This window comes from Triticum urartu, chromosome 5 (assembly GCF_003073215.2).
Source record: "Triticum urartu cultivar G1812 chromosome 5, Tu2.1, whole genome shotgun sequence".
Lineage (NCBI taxonomy): Eukaryota > Viridiplantae > Streptophyta > Magnoliopsida > Poales > Poaceae > Triticum > Triticum urartu.
Window position 1 is genome coordinate 293479980 of NC_053026.1, and position 11148 is coordinate 293491127.

The following is an 11148-nucleotide window of genomic DNA, read 5'->3' on the forward strand; positions in this document are numbered from 1 at the left end:
ATAATGTGTGTCAGAGAGCAACTAGTTGGGGAAAGCAACCAACACATGATAATTTTTTTACTGTAAAGAACAGAGAACACTTTTTTTTATCATGTCTTCCAATTTGAACCTCACTAAAAAAGTTTGTATTCAATGTTTTTTTTGGTGTTTCTATATTGCTTGAACTTGTTGTTTTCTCAAAATTGAACTTCCTAATTTACTCCACGAACACAAAAACGGACACTATAAAACCAATATGGAAAACAAACATCACAAAAAATTGTTTTTTAATTCAGTGTAATACGCGCGCGCTCACAGACGCATAACACATCCAAACACAGACACTCAGAAAAGAACTACAACCGTGTTGTCATACACATGTTGTTTCTCTTTCCTTCCTGTAATATACACATTGAACCACAACTCCTTAGCGTCAGAATGCAACAGGTAGAACCAGGAAAATAGGACGTCTGACGAGCCACTTCATCCACAAGATGCAACTCTCCGGTTAGTGAAAACACCAACAAAAACAAGAAACAAATCTCTCTAAACCTTAATCCCAAGATCTACCCTTCAAGTAAGATCGAAGAGGTGAATGTGTAAATAAACCAATGACCGATCTACACTGAATACTCTCTAGCAAGAATCCCGACGCTCCGGAGCGAAGAGGTGACGCCATGTTGCACGGTGAGCACATGATCCTCGTCCCCTCTCCCTGCAAACCATGGAACATCAATCAAATTTATAACACACCAACAACAGAAAGACAGCCACAAAACAAACGCCTTACCGTGTCTCTTCAGTCTCCGACCGAGAACGAGATCGTCATCATCCACAGCAACAGCATCCGACGAGCCACCTTCTCAATAAAACCAAGAGTCAAGTCCTGAAAGCGAACATTAGAAATTACACTATTCTAATCCTACGCAGAGGCAATGGTAGAAGAATAGTCTGCCACATTTAAACAGTGGACAAACAACATTAATGCAACAACATCACGGTCATACCAACGGAACTAAACAAATCCCGAGACAAGAGATTGCTGAATTTGGGCGAGATTCAACACACCAAACCAATACTGTTAACTAGCATGGCGAACCTATCAGGCTGTAAAATTTAGCATAGAAGAATTTGTACACCAACTATTATATTTAGCATTTGGCAACTATTAGATGTTGCCTCCTGATTACAACTTCCTGAAAATGTGTAAATAAACCAATGACCAAGTAGTAAAACACCGAATAGCATGAGTGGTTCTTATTCTGAACAGATGTCATACTCGTAACTGTTAGTTGATTTTCAACACATTTGTCTGCCAAACATGAAACATTAGAAATCACACTGTTGTAATCCTACACAATGGCAATGATAGAAGAATAGTTTGCCACACTTAAACAATGGACCAAAAGCATTAATGCAACGACATCATACCAACGGCGAATAATTCACACTAAGCAAACCCTAAGAAAGAATATCGCTGAATTTGAGCAAGATTCTACACACCAAACCAGTATTGTTAACTTGCACAGTGAACCCATTGGATTGTAAAATATGGAGCGGAATTCATAGCAACCAAGAGATGAATCCTCATTGGATCAATTGTAGTCTTTGAAAACGAAACAACCATCTCAATCTCCTACTGGTTTCGACACCAGAGCAGCAGACGGGGCCAAATGTGAGACGAATAATTTACAGGGCGCGAGAGAGCAAACACTTCCCAATCTCGCAGCAAGCGACACATGAGTCGCGCTAGGAGGAGACAGGGAGAGGGGGCACCTGGGAAGTGACGTACTCTTTGCGGTCGTTGATGTCGAAGGAAACCATCGCATCCGTTTGCCTCCACATGCGCGCGGCGCGAGTAGCGACCGCCTGCAACATCAACGAAACATGGAGCCATGTCAGGATCGAGGCAGCAGAGGGAAGAAGGTCACGGTGGCGAGTGGAAGAAGTTCACGGCGGCAGGTGGAGGAAGGTCGCACGGTGGGAGGATCTCGGTGGTTGTCGCGTGGCAGTAGGATCCCGACGGCAGGAGGTGGGGCGATGCGGTTGCAGTGGCGTGATCCCCATCATGGGACGGTACCTGCGGCTCGATCCCAGTCGTGGGACGGTGCCTACGGCGCGATCCCCATCATGGGACAGTGGCTGCGGTGTGATCCCCATCGTGGGACAGTGGCGGCGGTGTGATCCGGGGTGAGGGACAGTTCCGACGCCGGTTGGTAGCGGTGGGAGGCGCACCGGAGCAAGGGGCGGAGGTGGAGGTGGAAGGGAATCTGGTGGCACGCCGGAGGTTGGGTCAACGGCGCCTGGATGCAGGGGAAGCGGGGGGTGGTGGCGCCGTGTGGCAGGGGAAGCGGGGGGCGGCGGTGCCGGGAGGCAGGGGAAGCGGCGGGGGGGGGGGGGCGGGATGGGGGGGGGGGGGGGGGGGGGGGGGGGGGGGGGGGGGGGGGGGGGGGGGGGGAGATCGGGGGAGGTTGGGGATCGGGTGGAAGAGTGGGTGTGGTTTTTTTGTCCTGCACGGGTTCGGGGAGTTCGGAAACAAGTGCATCGGGCCCTATATAGGGTTGATCCTGATCCAAATAACTATTCTGATCCTGGGATCAGAATAGTGCTATTATATATATATATATCCAATTGGATGTGGGTTTTCATAAAGCATTATTGTTGACGTTACCCTTGAGGTAAAAGGTTGGGAGGCAAAACTATAAGCCCCTATCTTTCTCTATGTCTGATTAAAACTTCGTACCCATAAGTATTGCCTGAGTGTTAGCAATTGTGAAAGACTAAATGATAGTTGAGTATGTGGACTTGCCTAAAAGCTCTTATATTGACTCTTTCCAATGTTATGATAAATTGCAATTGCTTCAATGACTGAGATTATAGTTTGCTAGTTTTTCAATGAAGTTTCTGATTTATACTTTACATTGTGAATGGATTGTTACTTCAGCATAAGAAATCATATGACAATATATATATATATGTTGCTATTCTAAGATGATCATGATGACCTCATATCCGTATTTTATTTTATCGACACCTCTATCTCTAAACATGTGGACATATTTTTCGATATCGGCTTCCGCTTGAGGACAAGCGAGGTCTAAGCTTGGGGGAGTTGATACATCCATTTTGCATCATGCTTTTATATCGATATTTATTGCATTATGGGCTATTATTACACATTATGTCACAATACTTGTGCCTTTTCTCTCTTATTTTACAAGGTATACATGAAGAGGGAGAATGCCGACAGCTGGAATTCTGGGCTGGAAAAGGAGCAAATATTAGAGACCTATTCTGCCCAACTCCAAAAGTCCCGAAACTCCATGAAAGTTAGTTTTGGAATATATTAAAAATATTGGGCGAAGAAAGCACCAGAGGGGGCCACCCACTGTCCACAAGGGTGGAGGGCTCGCCCCCTGCCTCGTGGGCCACCTGGAAGCCCCCCAATGCCCATCTTCTGGTATAAGGTGTCTTTTGACCTGGAAAAAATCATAAGGAAGCTTTCGGGACGAAGCGCCGCCGTCTCGAGGCGAAACCTTGGCGGAACCAATCTAGGGCTCCGGCGGAGCTGTTCTGCCGAGGAAACATCGCTCCGGGAGGGGGAAATCATCACCGTTGTGCTCACCATCTATCCTCTCATCGAGAGGGGGTCAATATCCATTAACATCTTCACTAGCATCATCTCCTCTCAAACCCTAGTTCATCTCTTGTATCCGATCTTTGTCTCAAAACCTTAGATTGGTACCTATGGGTTTCTAGTAGTGTTGATTACTCCTTGTAGTTGATGCTAGTTGGTTTATTCGGTGGAAGATTATATGTTCAAATACTTTATGCACATTAATACCCCTATGATTATGAACATGAATATATTTGTGAGTAGTTACGTTTGTTCCCGAGGACATGGGAGAAGTCTTGTTATAAGTAGTCATGTGAATTTGGTATTCGTTCGATATTTTTATGAGATGTATGTTGTCTTTCCTCTAGTGGTGTTATGTGAACGTCGACTACAGGACACTTCACCATTGTTTGGGCCTAGGGGAAGGCATTGGGAAGTAATAAGTAGATGATGGGTTGCTAGAGTGACAGAAGCTTAAACCCTAGTTTATGCCTTGCTTCGTAAGGGGCTGATTTGGATCCATATGTTTCATACTATGGTTAGGTTTACCTTAATTCTTCTTTCGTACTTGTGGATGCTTGCGAGGGGGGTTAATCATAAGTGGGATGCTTGTCCAAGGAAGGGAAGTACCCAAGCATCGGTCCACCTACATATCAAATTATCAAAGTAACGAACGCGAATCATATGAGCATGATGAAAACTAGCTTGATGATAATTCCTATGTGTCCTCGGGAGCATTTCCTTTATATAAGAGTTTGTCCAGGCTTGTCCTTTGCTACAAAAAGGATTGGGCCACCTTGCTGCACCTTGTTTACTTTTGTTACTTGTTACCCGTTACGAATTACCTTATCACAAAACTATCTGTTACCGATAATTTCTGTGCTTGCAGAGAATACCTTACTGAAAACTGCTTGCCATTTCCTTCTGCTCCTTGTTGGTTTCGACACTCTTACTTATTGAAAGGACTACAATAGATCCCTTATACTTGTGGGTCATCAGTGGTCATCACTTCAGCTCTAAATCTCTTGTGGCTAAAGCTTTCCGTCATGGGTTTTATTGGTTGACGACTCATGTTGATGCAGAAGATCTGGTTAGCAAGTGTGACGGCTGTCAGAAGTTTTCTAGACGAGCTCATGTGCTGGCTCAAGAATTGAGGATGATTCCAATTACTTGGCCGTTTGCCGTCTGGGGGCTGTATATGGTTGGACCTTTCAAGAGGTCTAAGGACAAAAAGACCCATCTCTTGGTGGCGGTTGACAAGTTTACCGAGTGGGTTGAGGCATAACCGAACAGCAAGTGTGATGCGGCGACGGCGGTTCATTTTATTAAGAAGGTGATCTGATGTTTTGGATACCCCCACAGTATCATAACTGATAATGGCACCAATTTGTCTAAAGGTGCTATGAAAGAGTTCTGTCAACGAGAACATATTCATCTCGACGTTTCTTTTGTGGCCCACCCCCAGTCCAATGGTCAAGCTGAAAGGGCTAATCAAGCAATCTTGAGAGGGATAAAGCCCCGATTTATGGTCCCTTTGCAGAGGACGCCGGGTTGTTGGGTTGAAGAATTACCCTCAGTGCTTTGGAGTATCAATACCACCCCCAACAGATCAACTGGTTACACGCCCTTCCTCATGGTCTACGGCACAGAAGCGGTTCTTCCAAGTGATATCCGTCATGATTCGCCCCGGGTGTCGGCTTATGTTGAAGCTATCAATGTAAAAGCTCGTTAGGATGCTCTTGATATATTGGATGAGGAGCGTGACCTTGCAGCGGCTTGTTCAGCGATATACCAGAAAGATCTGCATCGTTATCATAGCCTCTAGGTTAAAACCCGGACCTTTCAAGAAGGCGACTTGGTGCTCTGGCTCATCCAAGATCAGACAGATATGCACAAGTTATCCCCTCCTTGGGAAGGACCTTTTGTGGTCAGCAAGAACCTGAACAACGGGTCATATTACCTCATTGATATTCAAGACCACAAGGACTCACACACATCGGAGGAGGAGAACCGACCGACCTTGGAACATTGCTCATCTTCGGCCTTATTACACTTGAGCCACCGGCTCTTGTGTGTACATACTTTCATCAATGTATATATTATGATCAATACAATAAAGCTGTCATCCCTGATAATTCAGGGCCTCTGTCATTTCATTTCTAAATATATGAGTCTTTATTATTTGTTCATAAGGTCACTTGGGGGCTTCCTGTTCAATGAACATAGCTATGCTTACCCTCTTGATCGGCTTCCTAGCCACTCTTATTGGTCACTTGGGGGCTTCCTATTCAATGAACATAGCTATGCTCACCCTCTTGATCAGCTTCCTAGCCACTCTTGTTGGTCACTTGGGGGCTTCTTGCTCAATGAGCATAGCTATGCTTACCCTCTTGATCAGCTTCCTAGCCAGGTGTAACACCAAATTACGGGTTAACCGACATGTATGTTGTTGTTACTCCACCTAGGTAATCCTAGAATGACCCGCCGTACTTTTAACAGACAATCTTTTAAATAAGACCATGAACTTGTTAAAGTTCAAATAGCGGTTTGTCATGTGAGAATCGGCTTACAGGTGTGCTGGAATTTAACTCAGTGGTTGTGTGGCCCATGAAAGCACTTGACGTGTTAGGCTTGGCGGCCTATGAAAGCCCTATTTTTCTGGATTTGTTTTTCTGAAAATTTTGGATTCGTATCCTTCTTCCATATTAATATATGGTTTTTTGCAATTCAGGCCATGTAGCATTGATTATATGACTCATATTTGAGCATATTGGGTTAATAACCCGCCCTGATAAGCATACTTTAAGTCGCCAGGATGATTTGCCTTGAATAAATTCAAGTCATAATTTTTCATATTTACGGATTAATACCCATGCTGGATTACAATCATTAGAACATCATTATGATATTAGTCTACAGGTATGACTTCATATTTGAATAAATATTTCGGGTTTTTTCTAACCCGCCCTGGTTATAGACTTTAAGTCGCCAGAGCATGTTATATTGGAAATTATGACCCGCCCTGGCATAAACTGCCAGGGTGTATGTTGTTTACCATGTGTGCAGGAACATTGAAAAACAATATGATATTCCCTGCAAGCTCATCAGTGGCACATAAAAAAAATTCAGCAGTTTTAAGGCTAAACATGCAGGGTGGCATGACAAATCATTGTTTCAACTAGCCTATTACAAGGCTTCCCAAATCCCAAATGATTAAGAGTTTTTTCAAAGCGAAACGCCGCACTGCAGTCTGAGAACTGCCCCTTGAATCAATTGTTCTGGTCTTGGCCGGTTGAAGCTTCCGGGTTATCCTGCACCGGTTCTTCTTCTTCTTCCTCCTCCATCATCTGGAAGTCAGATGATGTCCAGTCGATGCTAGTTGAAGCTTTAAACTCGGCTTCATCGTCTATAAAATTGGACGGATCAACATCGGGAGCAAAAGTGTGCTTACATATTGAGGAATGAGCTCTATGATTTCATAAGTCGGCACTTTTACTTTTGCGTTCTCCTTTGTATAAGCCGCCTGATACATAGACAAACCAGTTTCTTCGGCCAATTTGGTTGCCAGAGGGAGCATCTCTTTTACACATTTTGTAAAATCACTAGCATTGAAGGAAGACCCGTCCTCCTTGAGGCTCAGACAGACAGTTGCCATCTCCTCCGAGTCTAATTCCGCCTGCCATGCTTTGGCCCAGCTCAAAGCAGTGATGGCGCTTGCTCGGGCTGAGGATTGCTTGATTTCTTCAATTCTCTTAGGCATGACAGATAATTTGTCTAGCACTTCCCTGATGAGTGAAGGTGGTTCTTTATTATGCGAGATGGCTGCGATGGTTCACTGAGTGCATGTATAAAACTATTCCACCAGAGTGTAAACCGCCTTCAGCTTCCCCAACATGTCTTGGCCAAGGTTAGCATTCCTAGGGCCTGTTGAATAAGTGCACAGATAAGTCGCTGGGCGGATTAAGGTTAAAAATTGGAAGTGGTCGAAACATCTTGAGTTACTTACCGAAGATAGCAGTTGTCATCTGGGATATGTGGTGTTTTAAGCTGATCAATTCTGCAGCAGTCTCATTCAAGGAAGATTCGGCAGTCTCTACTCTTTGAACCAAGATGGCCTTCTCTTTGTCCCAGGCGGCTCTTTCCGTGGAAAATCCAGTTTTGAGCTTCTCGCTCTCTTCAAGACTAAGCTTAAGCTTGGACTCAGCATCGCGTGTTTCAGCCTCTTGCTGCTCAAGCCTGGTCTTTAAATTAACTACCCGGGACTCAGCCTGAGTCAAAGCGCCCTGCAAGTAAAGAGTTGAACAAGTTATAAACATATTTGCCAGGGCACATCTTCAAACAAGTCTCAAGCACGTTGCAAGAAAATCACTTGACACTTGGGGGCTAATGTGTGCGGAAGTTCTTTTTAACATTTATATTTTGATCCGGCTCATCTTTTTCAAGATGAGCCAGCCCATGACGGCTATGGTCTGGAGTTCTTTCATATAATGGAAATGATCATGTTATCTTTATCAAGATAAGCTGACCCATGAGGGCTATGACTTTGGAGATTGCAGAAACATATGGACAAGTCTTAACCCTACTCAAAAGTATCTTTTGCTACGGATAAGACTTGGGGGCTGGATGACTATATATGCAAAGGAAACAGATGTTCATACCTCATATTTCTGGCGCAATTTCTTGACCAGATCTGCCTCCAGGTCACGACCAATATGCAGCTGGCTCAGATAACTAGAATACAATTCATTGACGCCCAAATGTGAGTAATTTGTAACGTCAAACCTTCGCAGAGTGCTTGGCTAGAATGGTGGGGTTCCTAGGCTCAGTATAGCCAATGTCAGTAATGATAACATCCTCCGCAGCTTGTTGTGAAGGAGGTTCGTCAGCAGGTTTTATGTGACTTGGCAGCTTAGCACTGGATGGGTCAACACCCATTGAATCCACCGTGACGTCTTGATTCTTGGGTGGAGGATCATCAGCAACAGCCTCAGGAGTCTGATGGGAAGCTTCAGATATAGTTTGTTTTTCCGACTCAGCAACCTTGGGGTCTTCGGCCGGCTTATGGACCTTTAGCTTCTTGCTGGGCTTGGCTATACCACTGAAAATAAGACATATAAGGATGTCAACATATCAGTGTGTAAGTGTTAAAGCAAAGAAATCTAATGTTCTCACCTAGGAGCAACTTCGAAGAGGGGAGTCTAAGTCCCAGTTGAGTCACCGGAGGATGAGTGAGAAGTTCCCTGATAATTTGAGTCAGATGAATTAATGAAGGAAATATGCCCTAGAGGCAATAATAAAGTGGTTATTTATATTTCCTTATATCATGATAAATGTTTATTATTCATGCTAGAATTGTATTAACTGGAAACTTAGTACATGTGTGAATACATAGACAAAAAAGAGTGTCCCTAGTATCCCTCTACTTGACTAGCTCATTAATCAAAGATGGTTAAGTTTCCTGACCATAGACATGTGTTGTCATTTGATGAACGGGATCACATCATTAGAGAATGATGTGATGGACAAGACCCATCCGTTAGCTTAGCATTATGATCGTTTAGTTTTATTGCTATTGATTTCTTCATGACTTATACATATTCCTCTAACTATGAGATCGTGCAACTCCCGAATACAGGAGGAACACCTTGTGTGCTATCAAACGTCACAACGTAACTGGGAAATAATAAATATGCTCTACAGGTGTCTCCGACGGTGTTTGTTGAGTTGGCATAGATCAAGAGTAGGATTTTTCACGCCGTATATCGGAGAGGTATCTCTGGGACCTCTCAGTAATGCACATCACGGACATGACGAGGAGTCTCGAAATGATCGAGAGGTAAAGATTCATATATTGGAAGGTAGTATTCGGACATCGGAATGGTTCCGAGTGATTCCGGTATTTTTTTGGAGTACCGAGGGGTTACCGGAGCCCCCCGAAGAAGTATTGGGCCTACATGGGCCTAAAGGGAGAGAGAGGGAAGCTCACGAGGGGTGGTGCCCCCCCTCCTAGGGAGTCCGAATAGGACAAGGAGGAGGGAGCGCCCCCTTCCCTTTCCCTCTCGTTCCTATTCCCTTCGATGGAGAAAGGAAAACGGGGGGGGAGGGGGGGGAGGGGCGAATCCCCCCTTGGCACGCCCCTCCTGGCCGCCGGCCTCCTCCTGCCCCCTTTATATACGGGGGTGGGGGCACCCCAAAGGCACACCAAGAGTACTCTTAGCCATGTGTGGTGCCCCCTCCACAGTTTACTCCTCCGGTCATAGCATCGTACTACTTAGGCGAAGCCTTGCGCGGATCACATCACCATCTCCGTCACCATGCCGTCATGCTGTCGGAACTCTCCCTCGACCGTCTACTGGATCAAGAGCTCGAGGGACGTCACCGAGCTGAACGTGTGCTGAACATGGAGGTGCCGTACGTTCGGTACTTGGATCGTGAAGACGTTCGACTACATCATCCGCGTTAACATAACGCTTCCGCTTTCGGTCTATGAGGGTACGTGGACACACTCTCCCCCTCTCGTTGCTATGTATTGATACATCTCCATCGTATCTACTTTTCCAAACACTTTTGCCCTTGTTTTGGACTCTAACTTGCATGATTTGAATGGAACTAACCCGGACTGACGTTGTTTTCAACGGAATTGCCATGGTGTTATTTTTGTGCAGAAATAAAAGTTCTCGGAATGACCTGAAAATCAACGGAGATTATTTTTGGAATATATAAAAACTGCAGGCAAAAGAATCCACGTCAGGGGCCCACACCCTGTCCACGAGGGTGGGGGGGCGCCCCTACCCCCTGGGCGCGCCCCCTGCCTCGTGGGCCCCCTGATGCTCCACCGACGTCCATTTTGACTCCATATATTCATGTCCGGGGAGAAAAAAATCGGAGAGAAGGATTCATCGCGTTTTACGATATGGAGCCACCGCCAAGCCCTAAACTCTCTCGGGAGGGCTAATCTGGAGTCCGTTCGGGGCTCCGGAGAGGGGAATCCATCGCCATCGTCATCATCAACCTTCCTCCACACCAATTTCATGATGCTCACCGCCGTGCATGAGTAATTCCATTGTAGGCTTGCTGGACGGTGATGGGTTGGATGAGATTTATCATGTAATCGAGTTAGTTTTGTTAGGGTTTGATCCCTAGTGTCCACTATGTTCCGAGATTGATGTTGCTATGACTTTGCTATGCTTAATGCTTGTCACTAGGTCCCGAGTGCCATGATTTCAGATCTGAAACTATTATGTTTTCATGAATATATGTGAGTTCTTGATCCTATATTGCAAGTCTATAGTCACCTATTATGTGTTATGATTCGCTAACCCCGAAGTGACAATAATCGGGATACTTACCAGTGATGAACGTAGTTTGAGGAGTTCATGTATTCACTATGTGTTAATGCTTTGGTCTGGTACTCTATTAAAAGGAGGCCTTAATATCCCTTAGTATCCAATAGGACCCCGCTGCCACGGGAGGGTAGGACAAAATATGTCATGCAAGTTCTTTTCCATAAGCACGTATGACTATATTCGGAATACATGCCTACATTGCATTGA

The 11148-nt window shown here is 45.0% G+C and overlaps 1 long non-coding RNA gene across 2 annotated transcripts; it reads right to left on the reverse strand.

Moving 5' to 3' along the window:
• Positions 1-275: 275 nt before the first annotated feature.
• Positions 276-2359, reverse strand: LOC125555904. Of its 2 annotated transcripts, XR_007304947.1 has the most exons (4): positions 1959-2359; positions 1772-1848; positions 770-838; positions 276-694 (listed from the first exon to the last, which is right to left on the reverse strand). It is a non-coding gene; the product is annotated as an uncharacterized LOC125555904 (long non-coding RNA). The 2 variants fall into 2 exon arrangements; XR_007304946.1 differs by having other exon boundaries at positions 770-1848.
• Positions 2360-11148: the final 8789 nt, after the last annotated feature.